At 36.6% G+C, this 12,093-nt stretch overlaps 1 protein-coding gene and 1 pseudogene across 1 annotated transcript in view; one reads left to right on the forward strand and one right to left on the reverse strand.

Annotated features, from left to right (window-relative positions):
- Nucleotides 1-288: 288 nt before the first annotated feature.
- The window catches only part of SIDT1 (SID1 transmembrane family member 1), a 214,118-nt gene continuing 202,313 nt past the window's right edge, over nt 289-12,093 (forward strand). Inside the window, exon 1 of the mRNA XM_074214532.1 lies at nt 289-345. The gene's annotated coding sequence lies outside the window, so the exon portion shown is untranslated. The remainder of the gene's footprint in view (nt 346-12,093) is intronic.
- On the reverse strand, nt 10,893-11,948 carry LOC141505439 (large ribosomal subunit protein uL10 pseudogene; annotated as a pseudogene).

The following is a 12,093-nucleotide window of genomic DNA, read 5'->3' on the forward strand; positions in this document are numbered from 1 at the left end:
TCAGAACTGGTAAAGCTGCTTGTATCTGAGCAGTGTCAACTACTTCTGTTTTCTTCTGTAAGCCCCACGGTTTATTCTCCCTCTTACTTCCTCCCCTACCTTCTGGCCTTCAAACCAAAAATTCCCACTATTCCTGACCTAGAGCCTTGCTGTGGTTCTCATGGAACCCCTATGAGATGAGGTGGAGAAGAAACTTGAACCATCCTGGGTACCGTAGGGACCCCCAGCACCACCCCCACAGGAACAGGAAATGGACCAAGGTCCAGGGCTGCCCCACTTAAAGGCTGTGTACTCTCCGGGAGTCCTTGTGTCCTCTGAACCCAAAGTGTAGATGGACAAGCCAAGGTATGTCTGGATCAAAGGGAGCTGGGATAACCGACCCTGGCTGGAAGGGAGAGGAGAGGGTCTAGGTCTGGGGAGAGTGAAGGAGAACCTGCTGCTTTGGACCACTGCCCCTGAAGCCCAGGGGTTGCAGCCAGGCCTTGGAAGTCCCTAGTAACCTCCCCCCACCAAGAGGATTTGGAGGAGGGAAGCAGGAAAATCTTTACCAGGATAGCCCAGAAAGAATGTTAGAGGTGAGGCTGGGAGGGGCAAGAAGATGGGAAGTGATCAACCCCTAGTTACTTCAGGCCTCGGAAAGGATAGAGAGAGAATTGAAAGTGTCTCAACAATGACAGGTGAAATTAGGGTTGGTCACAGAAATCTCTAAAATCAATTTTGCACCTGGGAAGTCAAAATTGTTATGGAAAGAGCAGTAGATTTTCAGTCAGAAGCCCACTTTCAAATCCTGGTTCTGCCATTTAGCTATCCTTGTGGCCTTGGTTGACTTTCTACACAAGGTAAAGTAATTCATTCTCATAGATAATGACCTTGGGTAATCAAAGGAAACATTAAATTATGTTAAGCATATTCTGTTTACTAAGGCAGGGATTTATGATTTGAATGCAAGGTAAGGTATAGTTGTAAATTGTTTGAGATGTAGGATTGAATGGTCCCTAGGAGATATTTAGAGCTTGAAAAAATATTCTTGATATCAGTTTGCTTTTTCTCATAAAGGATGCTTTGTTTTATAATCCGGAGGAAAGTTTTACATGATTTTCTCTCTACTGAATTACTATTGATAAATAGATTGAAACAGCCCTCAGTCAGATAGTTTTGTCATCTCCTATAATATGTTCCTTACTCTTCACAGATTTGGACATATCCTCAGGGGGTCATGTAGTTTAAATGTTGACTGGAGGGGCAGCTAGGTGGCGTAGTGGATAAAGCACCAGCCCTGGAGTCAGGAGTACCTGGGTTCAAATCCGGTCTCAGACACTTAATAATTACCTAGCTGTGTGGCCTTGGGCAAGCCACTTAACCCCATTTGCCTTGCAAAAACCTAAAAAAAAATGTTGACTGGAAAAAAATCCCCTCCACATCATATCATTCTGGGTCTTAAGTTATCATATCTTTAAATTGATGGAGTTGAACTAGATGATCTCAAATAATCTTCCAAATCAAATCTTCATTCTTATGATCTTTGCCTCTACAACTCTCCCCCCACCCCACCCCCACTCATCCTGATTCATAAAGAACTTCAGTAGATACACTAATACCTTTTGAGATGGCCTACTCTACTTCTGATTGAACTTGACTCTTTAATTTCCTAGTTCTGCCTTAAAGGAGCCAATCTAATCTCTCTTCCACATAATAGCAAATAGGTATATATGCCTCACTAAATCCTCCAGGTATAGCATAATCTCTGGTCTCTTCACTATCCAAATCATACTCCCCTGGATACATTTCTACTTGTCAGTCTCCTTAAAATACAGTAAGTAGAGCTCAAAAAATATGTTCTGTAGAAATATCATTAATATCCTTTTGACATGCCAGTATTATTCAAAATAATATCAGCTACTTAGTCTCTTTGTCAGCTTCAACTCATTCTTCTGTTTCATCTACAATGAGTTGTCTGATAGGATGTTGAGCATACCAATTATTGTGGTGTATTACTGTATCTGGGATCAGTTTTGAATCAAGGCCTATGCATTCTTCATCAAAGGAAGACATTTCTGCAAACATAATATCAAACACAGTTATCTATACCTCTATTAGCATTTGAGACATAAGTAATTTTTGCCTCTTATTTTCCATCAGAGTAAAAAATCATGCATAGAACTTATATTTTTCAGTTTTTCATGAAATCTCTTCGGAAAAAACATTTCCATGTTTTGAGTACCACTTGAGTCTGGTTTGAAATAATGAGGTAATATTAGTCAGAAAAATGATTTTAAAAATCCAATTATGTATGTAGTAAGATAAAACTTATAGTATATTCAAATAAAACTGTGATTCTGAAATGTTTCTTCTCTATATGTCTAAATCTATTAGGACTAATTATTTTAAAAACTTGGTCATCTTTGAATCCTATAGGTAAATGTGTCATGCCTTAGAAAATCCTAATTATTTAGTTACCATAGACTTATAGATGCTTATAAAATTAGTTTATCAGAAAAGTCAGCTTGTTAAGATCCTTAAATCTAGGGGAACTTGATTCACTGATTGTTACCAGGACAGTATTTGAAAATCACTGTCAATGTAACTCTGTTTCATAGTTTTAGCTTTAGAATATATTCACATTGCTGTAAATGGCACAAAATTGTGCTGTGCTATCAGGGTTTACTGAATATTTTTCAACAGATATCTCTAACTTTCTAATCATATTTACTTTGAGGGACTAAAACAACCTTTTGAAAAATATATGTGGCTTAGAAAATACACCTGACTTGGAAAGACTTTAGCCTTTTCATTTAGTATTGAGGCACATTTAAGAGCATTCTCTGATTTTTTTTCATTAAGAAATTTTCATATAAAATAAATATAAGTAATATACTCTAATTTAACTATATACAAAGTACATCAGTGATTAACACCTGGATTTGATTTTGTCATCTACAAAACATTTGACCATACATTCTTGCTGAACCATGGTGTTATATATTGATAATGACCAGAATTTATTGTTCCATCTTTTAATGGGGAAAGTTATTTTCTTTTACAGTTAGCCTTAATTTTTTTCTTTAAAAATGCTTTATTTGAAATTCAATCCCACTCCCTCATTTATAAAAAATGTTTAAGTGATGCCTTTTTTTTACATCACAGTTATTTCTACGTAATCCCTTTTATTTCCTCTCAATTCTCAATGAATCTTCCCCTGAAAAAAAGAAAAAGTTAAGCAAAGCATACATGACATCAGATGACTGATAGCTTGCACAAACTTTCACACCCATAGAATCCAAACACCTTTCCAATGGAGTTAAGATTGGTATGCTAGGTGGAGCAGTAAAAGAGCACTGGCCCTGGAGTCAGGGGGACCTGAGTTCAAATTTGGCCTCACACACATAATAATTGCTTAGCTGTATGACCTTGGGCAAGTCACTTAACCTCATTGCCTTAAATAAATAGAAAAAAAATTTTTTTTAAAGATTGGTCCCCACATTGGGCTCCATTCATATAAATCTCCCCATTTCTCTGAACTCTTCATAGTAATTACTTCTTTTGGTGCAGGAGTCAGTCAACAAACATTAAGAGATTCTTATGTTTCAGGCATAGTACTAAGAAATGAAATAAAAGGCAAAACTGTTATCTCTGTTCTCAAGAAGTTCATATTCTTTTTTAAAAACATTTTGAAATAATTAATTTTTATTGATTTCTTTTGTTTTTTATAGCTTCATGGTTTCCCTCAGCATTCCTTCTCAGAGGGCAACCCCATATAACAAAGACAAAAAAAAAAAGAAAAGAATCAATATAACTGATTGCAACAATAATAAAACAACTCTGAGAATATATACATTATGCCCTTCCACTTCTGTGAAGGAGAAAGTTGAGTGTGCCTTCTCATATCTTTCAAACCACACTTGCTCTTTATAGTTTTGCAATATTCACTTTTGATTTTTTGTGTTAAATGATTATTTTCATTTATCTTGTTATTGGTGTTTGTTGCTTTTTTTGACTCATTTTCACTCGGCTTCAATTTATGTTGATATTTACATGCTTCTCTGAATTAATCATATTCACTATTTCTTATAGAACAATAATATTCTATTATATTTCTGTATCACAATTTAGTCATTCAATCAATGGCCTTCTACATTGTCTCTAACTCTTTACTATCATAAAACATGCTACCAACAAATATTTTGGTTTATATAGGGCTTTATTCTCAGTAGTAGAATCTCTGAGTCAAAGGGTGGAGACATCTTAGTCACTGTATTTGCATAATTCCAAATTGCTTTCTAAAATGTTGTACCAATTCATAGGAGCTCGTGTTCTAATGGAGAAGAGCACATGTAAATAATTACATTTATACAAGAAATTTAGTGTAAATATTTGAATGACAATCTCAGCAGAAAAGAAATCAAGAAAGGCTTTCTAACAGTTCTGTTTGTGGTGGCAAAGAATTGGAAATTGAGTGAATGTCTGTCAATTGGGGAATGGCTGAACAAATTGTGGTATATGTATGTCATGGAACACTATTGTTCTATTAGAAACCAGGAGGGATGGGAATTCAGAGAAGCCTGGAAGGATTTGCATGAACTGATGCTGAGCGAGATGAGAGAACCAGAAGAACATTGTACATCCTAACAGCAACATGGGGGTGATGATCAACCTTAAGTGAAACAATCAGGGACAATTTTAGGGTATCTGTGATGAAGAATTCCATCTATATCCAGAGAAAGAATTGTGGAGTTTGAACAAAGACCAAAGACTACTACCTTTAATTAAAAAAAAAAACACATTATCTTATTATGTAATCTTGCTAACCCTTATATTTTTTTTCTTAAGGTTATATTTCTCTCTCAACACATTCAATTTAGATCATTGTATAGCATGGAAACAATGTAAAGACTAACAGACTGCCTTTTGTGAGGGGTGGGGGAGGGAAGTGAGATTTGGGGAAAAATTGTAAAATTCAAAAATAAATAATTTTTTTAAAAAAAGAAAGGCTTTCTATTAAAGATGGGATTCAAAATTTAATTCAAGTCTTAAAGGGTAGGGAGGTTATTATCTTTCATTCTTGAAGAAGACCAAAATGATATCACTATATTAACAGTGTATCTGACTGTGACTGATCAGAGTATGAATTCCGAATGCTCTACCACAGGCTAGGCTCAAATGGTCCATGTGAAGATTTGGGATGAATTCTCTAAATTTGTGCATTTTTGCTTTGTTTTAAGCTCCTTCAATTTTGCTTTGCTCATAAGAGCATAACACCTTCTCTAGTGAGGGGCACATCATTCTGCATGGTTCTGTGCTAGTATCTCCCATGTCATGTAATCAATTCCAAAGTTCTTAAAAGACACCTTAAGTGAGTATTCTTATTTTTGCTTTTTCTGACCAATTTATGAGCCTTTGCTCTATATAAGTTCTCCATTGTCTTTAGGCAAGCATATGTTTGACATTCAAATAATGTGTCCAGCCCATCGTAGTTGTGTTCTCTGCAGTAGACTTTGAATGCTAGACAGTTTAGTCCAAGAAATGATCTCATAGTTGGTATCTTAACCTGTTAGATGATCATAAGAATTTTCCTAAGACAATTCAAATGGAAGCGATTCTGTTTTCTGGCAAGGTACTGGTATGATGTCCAGGGTTTGCAGGCATAGAAGAATTAGGTCAGCACAACTATGAAGATCTTTAATTCAGTAAACTGCCTCTTATCTCTTCTTTCCCACACTTTCCTTCAGCACCTCCCAAACAATGAGCTAGTTCTAGCACTGTTTGTATTAACCTCATTATCATTATCATTGCAAATGCATAATGAAGAGATAGAGAATTTTTTTTTACAATTTTTAATTTTATTTTTCAATTACCTGAAAAGGTAGTTTTCAACATTTATTCATTCGCAAGTTTTAAGTTCTACATTTTTCTCCTATCTTTCTCTCCCCCCCCTCCCCATGGCAGTAAACAATTTGGTAAAAGTTGTACCTATACAATTGTGTTTAGCATATTTCCGTATTAGTCATGTTGTAAAAGAAGAATTACAACTAAGGGAAGGGGACATAAGAAAGAAAGAAAAAACAAAAGAAAATTTAAAAAGTAAACATAGTATCCTTTGCTCTGCATTCAGACTCCATGATTTTTGGTTTTTTCTGGATATGGATGTTATTGTCCATAGCAGGTCTCTCAGGGGTGTTGTTGATCACTGAACTATTTTTTTAAATTTATTTTTATTAAAGGTATTATCAGTTTTACAATTTCCCCCCCAATCTTGCTTCTTCCCCCCCCCCCCACGGAAAGCACTCTGTCAGTCTTTACTTTGTTTCCATGTTGTACCTTGATCCAAATTGGGTGTGACAAGAGAGAAATCATATCCTTAAAGAAAAGAAGAGAAGTCTAAGAGGTAACAAGATCAGACAATAAGATATCTGGGTTTTTTTTTCCTAAATTAAAGGGAATAGTCCTTGCACTTTGTTCAAACTCTACAGCTCCTTATCTGGATACAGATGGCACTCTCTTGGCAGACAGCCCAATATTGTTCCTGATTGTTGCATTGATGGAATGAGCAAGTCCTTCAAGGTTGAACATCACTCCCATGTTGCTGTTAGGGTGTACAGTGTTTTTCTGGTTCTTCTCATCTCACTCAGCATCAGTTCATGCCAATCCCTCCAGGTTTCAATGAAATCCCATCCCTCCTGGTTTCTAATAGAACAATAGTGTTCCATGACATACATATACCACAGTTTGCTAAGCCATTCCCCAATTGAAGGACATTTACTTGATTTCCAATTCTTTGCCACCACAAACAGGGCTGCTATAAATATTTTTGTACAAGTAATGTTTTTACCCTTTTTCATCATCTCTTCAGGGTATAGACCCAGTAGTGGTATTGCTGGGTCAAAGGGTATGCACATTTTTGTTGCCTTTTGTGCATAGCTCCAAATAGCTCTCCAGAAGGGTTGGATGAGTTCACAGCTCCACCAACAGTGTAGTAGTGTCCCAGATTCCCCACAACCCTTCAACAATGATCATTACACTTCCTGGTCACATTGGCCAATCTGAGAGGTATGAGGTGGTACCTCAGAGAAGTTTTAATTTGCATTTCTCTAATAATTAATGATTTAGAGCATTTTTTCATATGGCTAATGATTGCCTTTGCATATCCTTTGACCATTTGTCAATTGGGGAATGGCTTTTTGTTTTAAAAATATGACTCAGTTCTCTGTATATTTTAGAAATGAGTCCTTTGTCAGAATCATTAGTTGTAAAGATTGTTTCCCAATTTACTACTTTTCTTTTGATCTTGATTACATTGGTTTTATCTGTGCAAAACCTTTTTAATTTAATGTAATCGAAATCATCTAATTGGTTTTTGGTGATGTTCTCCAACTCTTCCTTAGTCATAAACTGCTCCCCTTTCCATAGATCTGACAGGTAGACTAGTCTTTGATCTTCTAATTTGCTTATAGTATTGTTTTTTATGTCTATGACCTGTATCCATTTGGAACTTATCTTGGTAAAGGGTGTGAGGTGTTGGTCTAATCTAAGTTTCATCCACTAACTTCCAATTATCCCAGCAATTTTTATCAAAGAGGGAGTTTTTATCCCAATGGCCAGACTCTTTGGGTTTAGCAAACAGCAGATTACTATAATCATCTCCTGCTTTTACACCTAGTCTATTCCACTGGTCCACCACTTTATTTCTTAGCCAATACCAAACAGTTTTGATGACTGATAATTATAATATAATTTTAGATCAAGTAGGGCTAAGCCACCTTCTTTTGCACTTTTTTCATTAAGCTCCTGGCAATTCTTGACTTTTTATTTCTCCATATGAATTTACTTACAATTTTTTCTAATCGTTAAAGTAATTTTTTGGAATTTTGATTGGTAGGGCACTAAACAGTTTAGTTTTGGTAGAATTGTAATTTTTATTATATTAGCTCTACCTATCCATGAGCAGTTGACATTTGCCCAGTTATTTAAATCTGATTTAATTGGTGTGAGAAGTGTTTTATAATTGTTTTCAAAAAAAATTCTGAGTCTGTCTTGGCAAATAGACTCTCAAATATTTTATATTGTCTGAGGTTACTCTGAATGGGATTTCTCTTTCTAGCTCTTCCTGCTGTTTCTTGCTAAACATATATAGAAAAGTTGAGGATTTATGAGGGTTTTTTATAACCTGCAACTTTGCTAAAATTGCTAATTGTTTCCAGTAGTTTTTTGGATGATTTCTTGGGATTCTCTAGGTAGACATCATGTCATCTGCAAAGAGTGAGAGTTTTGTCTCTTCCTTCCCAATTCTAATTCCTTTAATTTCTTTTTCTTCTCTAATTGCTGATGCTAACATTTCTAATACAATATTGAATAGTAGTGGTGATAAAGGGCACCCTTGTTTCACCCCTGATCTTATTGGGAATGCCTCTAGTCTCTCCCCATTGAATATAATGCTTGTTGATGGTTTCAAACAGATACTGCTAATTATTTTAAGGAACAGTTCACTTCTTCCTATACTCTCTAGTATTTTTAATAGGAATGGATGCTGTATTTTGTCAAAAGCTTTTTCAGCATCTATTGATATGATCATATGGTTTCTGATAGGTTTGTTGTTGATATAATTGAGTATACTAACAGTTTTCCTAATATTGAAACAACCCTGCATTCCTGGAATAAATCCTACTTGATCATAATGTATTATCCTAGTGATGACTTGTTGTAGTCGTTTTGCTAGGATTTTATTTAGGATTTTTGCATCTATATTCATCAGGGAAATAGGTCTATAATTTTCTTTCTCTGTTTTATCTCTTCCTGGTTTAGGTAACAGCACCATATTGGTTTCATAGAAAGAGTTAGGCAGAGTTCCATCTTTCCCTATTTTTCCAAAGAGTTTATATAGGATTGGAACCAATTGTTCCTTAAATGTTTGGTAGAATTCACTTGTGAATCCATCAGGCCCTGGAGATTTTTTTTTTTTAGGGAGTTCAACAATGGCTTGTTGAATTTCTCTTTCTGAGATAGGGTTGTTTAGGTATTTAATCTCTTCTTCATTTAACCTGGGCAACTTATATTTTTGTAAATATTCATCCATTTCACTTAGATTATCAAATTTATTGGTATAGAGTTGGGCAAAATAATTTCGAATTATTACTTTAATTCCCTCCTCATTGGTAGTGAGTTCACCTTTTTCATTTATGATACTAGAAATTTGGTTTTCTTTTTTCTTTTTTTTAATCAAATTGACCAGAGCTTTATCAATTTTATTGGGTTTTTTTCATAATACCAACTTTTGGTTTTATTCATTAATTCAATAGTTTTTTTTTTTTTGCTTTTGATTTTATTAATTTCTTTAATTTTTAGAATTTCTAATTTGGTATTTAATTGGGGATTTTTGATTTGTTCTTTCTCTAATTTTTTTTAGTTTCATGTATAGTTCATTGATTTCCACTTTCTCCAATTTATTCATGTAAGCATTTAGAGCTATAATATATCCCCTGAGAGTTGCTTTGAATGAATCCCATAGGTTGTGGTATATTGTTTCATTATTATCATTATCTAGGATAAAATGGTTAATTCTTTCTATAATTTGTTTTTTAGTCCACTCATTTTTTAAAATGAGGTTATTCAGTTTCCAATTTGTTCTGGGTCTATATCTCCTTGGCCCAGTATTGCATATGACTTTTATTGCATTGTGATCTAAGAAAGATGTATTCACTATTTCTGCATTTCTGCAGTTGATCATTAGGTTTTTATGTCCTAATACATGGTCAATTTTTATATAAGTTCTATGTACTGCAGAGAAAAAGGTATATTCCTTTCTATCCCCATTCAGTTTCCTCCATAAGTCTACTATATCTAATTTTTCTAACAATCTATTTACCTCCTTAACTTCTTTCTTGTTTATTTTATGATTCAATTTATCTAGATCTGATAGCGGGAGGTTGAGTTCTCCCACTAGTAGAGTCTTGCTGTCTATGTCTTCCTGTATTTCTTTCAGTTTCTCCTCTAAGAATTTGGGTGCTGTCCCACTGGGTGCATATATATTCAATATTGAAATGACTTTATTGTCTATGGTACCTTTTAGGAGGATAAAGTTTCCTTCCTTATCTCTTTTAACACTATCTATTTTTGCTGCTGCTTTGTCTGAGATAAGGATTGCTACCCCTGCTTTTTTTACTTCAGCTGAAGCAAAATATATTTTGCTCCAACCTTTTACCTTAACTCTATATGTATCTCTCTGCTTCAAATGAGTTTCTTGTAAGCAGCATATTGTAGGATTCTGGTTTTTAATCCACTCTGCTATTTGCTTATGTTTTAAGGAAGAGTTCATCCCATTCACATTCAAGGTTATGATTACTAATTCTTTATTGGCCTCTGTGCTATCTTCCCTCTGTTTGTATTTTCCCCCCTTCCCCCCCCCCTTTATCCATATTCCCCAGTATTTTGTTTCTGAATACCACTCCCTTCAGTGTGTTTGCCCTCCTATATCACACCCTCCCTTTTCTTTCCCCATTCCCTTTTCCCCTTCCCTTTCTTTTGTTATTTCCCCCTTCCCCCCCACTCCCCTTCCCTTTCTCTGTCCCCCCCCTCCCCTTTTCCCCTTTTAATACTTAAAAGGTTAGATGTTGTATAAGTTAACTGAGTATGTGTAGGCTGACTTTAAGCCAAGTCTGACGAGAAGATTCAGGTGTTTCTCCTCTGCTCCCTTCTTCCCCTCTATTACCATAGGTTTTTTGTACCTCTTAGTGTAATGAGATTTACCCCATTCAATACCCTCCCTCCTCCAGTCTCTTTCCTGTGACCCTTTTTAAGGAGGTAGTGTAGACAAATCCTGAGGTAGATGTTCTTTCTCCTGGCTTTTCTTCCTGAGTTTTGTGGGTCAGATTTCTTTTTTTTTTCAGAGATAATGAGCATTTTTATTTCTTTGTTCCACAAATAACCTGGCAAAATAGTTGTATCCCAAACAAATCAAACAGACCAAATCCCATGTCTTCATCAGACTCTTCCGACTCTTCCTTTGCTTCTACTTTGGCTGGAGCAGCAGCAGCTGGTGCAGCAGCAGCTGGAGCTGCAGCCACTGGGGCAGCCACTGCAAAGGCTGAAGGGTCAGCCAGAAAGGCCTTCACCTTTTCAGCAAGCGGGAAACTGTACTCAGTCTCCACAGCTACAGCCAAGACCCACTTGTACCCATTGATGATAGAGTGGGGCACTGATGCAACAGTTGGGTAGCCAATCTGCAGACAGACGCTGGCAACATTACAGACACCCTCTAAGAAGTGAAGGTGCAAGGTCACCTCTGTGATGTCCAGCACTTCAGGGTTATAGATGCTGCTATTGTCAAACACCTGCTGAATGATCAGCCCAAAGGAAAACCGGGAGATATTCAGCTTGTTCAACAAGGTGGCCTCCCTGGCACCCACTTTGTCTCCAGTCTTAATCATCTGCACATCACTCAAAATTTCAATGGTGCCCCTGGAAATCTTGGTGGTGATACCCAGAGCTTGGAAGAAGGAAGTCTTCTCAGGACCCAGACCAGTGTTCTGGGCTGGCACCATGACATCACATGGGGCGATGGCACCAGCACGGGCAGCAGCTGGTACCTTATTGGCTAGAAGTATATCCCTAATCTCAGTCAGATCTTCCTTGGTGAACACAAAACACACATCCCCCTGGATATGAGGCAGCAGTTTCTCCAGGGCAGGGTTATTCTCCAGATGCCCACGAATGGCTTTGCGCATCATAGTGTTTTTTTCCCATCAGCACTACGGCCTTCCCATGGAGGGACATCCGGATATGCTGCATCTGCTTGGAGCCCATGTTGTCTGCTCCCACAATGAAGCATTTTGGATAATCATCCAAAAGTTGGATGATCTTGAGGAAATAATTGGATTTCCAGGTAGCCCTGTCTTCCCTGGGCATCTCAAAGGTGCTTCAGGGATTGCCACTTGGGGTTTAAAAACGATGTCACTCGCACGAGGACGCCTAGAGAGAGAGCTCGGATTTCTTTTAAGAGGTTTGTTTTATGTGATAGATGGGGAAGAGATCAGGAGATTTTAGAACTGTGCCTGTCTTCTCTCCACCATCTTGGCTGGAAGTCCAGTCACTGAACTATTGAGA

The sequence above is a fragment of the Macrotis lagotis genome, chromosome 1, assembly GCF_037893015.1.
Source record: "Macrotis lagotis isolate mMagLag1 chromosome 1, bilby.v1.9.chrom.fasta, whole genome shotgun sequence".
Lineage (NCBI taxonomy): Eukaryota > Metazoa > Chordata > Mammalia > Peramelemorphia > Peramelidae > Macrotis > Macrotis lagotis.